The following is a 2,615-nucleotide window of genomic DNA, read 5'->3' as shown; positions in this document are numbered from 1 at the left end:
TAGAATTTAAAATTCAGATGAAAAGTAATTTGGGCCCTAAACCTGGAACTTTCCATTCTGAAAATGTCAAAGCAGGATGGTTTGACAATTTTGATTTTTTTCCCCTTTTTTTTTCTTAAACGTGAAATGTGTTGACTCTAACAGAGAAGTCTATTTTACAATGAAAAAACTTTTATTCAAAAAACCCAACCATCTCTAACCCAATCTTCTCTAGCACTTGCTGGCCAGTGTTGCCCTCTGTTGGGAGTTACTTGAATAACTATAATGTGGCTCTTTCATGTTAAAATTTCCACAGTGAATGTCTGTGTTTCTTGTTTCTAATGTTAATTTAGCTTGTTTAAGGGTCCCTAAAAACTCCAGATCTCAACTGGCCAGGTCTAGCTCTTTGTGAACACAATCTCTGGCTATTGCTGCTTCTTAATGCCTTGATCCAGTAAAGCATAAACTCACATGTTTAATTTTACATACATGTTTTATGCCATTCCTATCAGCAAGGCATATACACACATGCATGCATTGTGTCACTGGAGATTATGGGAGTTGTGCACATGCTTTAAGTGCTTTGCTGAATAGGGATTTGTTTACTCATGAGCTTAAGGTTAAGCATTGGGTTGTGAGGAGGGAACATCTGGGAGCCAGGGCTCTAGGAATAGAAAGAATTCTACACCTCTATAGAAGTAGGGAGGCAGAACTCGGCAGCCCTGTTTGGAGGAGAGACCAGAAGGTCTGAACTAAGCATAACCCAAAAGGATTTTCATTGCCCCTCTCTATGCCTCACATCTCCTTTGGGTGGCAGCAGGTATTAGAGTTAAAATGGATGGGTGCAGCTGATACCTCTTTGAGCTATTGTTTCAGGCTCCATGCAGTGTTAGGCAGACATCAGTTAAACTCTGGTCATGCTTTCAAGTTTTAATTTGCACACCCATGTTGAAAACTTGATTTTTTAAAAATAAATTAAAGATGAAATGCTGAACTCATCATATGACTCCAGAAGCTGGGTCTTTAGGTATGGGCCTATAAGGTGTGTGCCTTAATCCAGTCCTGGAAAACAGTGGGGATGATGCAAGGTAGGGAGGTAAATGAAATGTTGCTGCTGGGATATGAGCTGATAAGGCTAGTTGAGATCTCTTCTACTGCAGGATTGAGACGGATTCCTTTTTTTATGACATTGTACTGTTTTTCTTATAGTAATTAAAATAATATTGTAATTAAAATACTTTACGAAGTACAGAAAATAAGGCAGGGCTTCTCTTGAAAAGGCCAGCCAGTCCCAGAGGGAAAATACAAAGTCTATGAGACTGCTTTGCGTGAAGTTTGATAGAAGTTTCCAGATTCAGGTAAAAGAGAACATGATCTTGTTTTTCTTTTAAGCTGCTATTTTTTCAGACATATATTAATTATTCTTTATTACTCTGCTTGTTATGTGTATCATTTTCTCTGGAAAATATGCCTATGGATTTTTGTTGTTTTAAATGAGTGGTTTTGCCTGTAGGTAAGACATTTGATTATGGAAATACTACAGATGGAGCTAATGTAACAGATATCCAGAAAGCACAGCTTATAGTCCATGCTGTAAACTGAAATGATTCAAATGACGTCTGGGGGGACCATGAGTTTATACCCAGAACTAGAAGCATATGCATGTCAAGATGGAGAGAACAGCAGTTTGCTTAAAATAATTAAAAACCTGGGATAATACCGTTGTTTTTGTGGTTGTTTAAACAAGAATCTGTTCTCTTTAGAAGTCTGCACACATGATTTCCATCAAGATACTTGCCTTAAATAAGCCTTGACTGAGTTTGATGAGGCAATCTGAAACCCATGATCCTTACCCCTACCTTGTCCTCTTTGATAGCCTGCACTGATTAAAATCACTTGGATTAGTGCAATTTGCTGAAACACTACCAGGGTGAGGCTTCCATGCAACAAGAGACTCTTGCATGTACTATGCTGAAACCCTCTCATTATTATTAGGTCTGTGAAGTTCATGATGCAAATGATAAGCTGGATTGTCTGATGGTCTGTAGGTTTCTTAATTCTATAGCATACAACAATGGTGTGTTTTTAATCTCTTCACATGAAAGAAAGAATAGAGCAATCATTGGGCTGATTAATTCATTCTTTTTTCAGGGACACTATGCTCTCTATCTCAAACCTTCTGACCACTAATTAATTCCTAGTGTCCATTAATGGTTTGCATCATGGACCACAATACAGTGAGAAATGCTTATGATATTATTACACATTTGACCCTTTTGTTTAGCTGTATTTTAGATTCTGTCAGTCTATGGCTCTGCTGTGAAAGTTTGCTCCAAGCGAGAGCATCTTAAATTACAGAGTTCTAAAACTAGAGACAGGTTTTTCCCCAAACCTTATTTGAAAATATCTGTCTTGCTACTTTTTTGTTGAGTGAAATAGAGTAACACTTAAAGATTGTGTTTATAAGCTAATGCAGCTTTGATTGCTTTAACTGGTTTGAGCTATGAGAGGAGTTATTATAGTGACCATGTTCCTTCCTATATTTCATTTTGAATGTTTTTTTTTCTTTTACTGTGCATGTATCAGCATTTTCATTTAACATTTCTTAATGATATTTTAGGATGCAAACTGTAAAT

Source organism: Chrysemys picta, chromosome 14 (genome assembly GCF_011386835.1).
Source record: "Chrysemys picta bellii isolate R12L10 chromosome 14, ASM1138683v2, whole genome shotgun sequence".
NCBI lineage: Eukaryota > Metazoa > Chordata > Testudines > Emydidae > Chrysemys > Chrysemys picta.
This window is presented reverse-complemented; position numbering follows the sequence as displayed.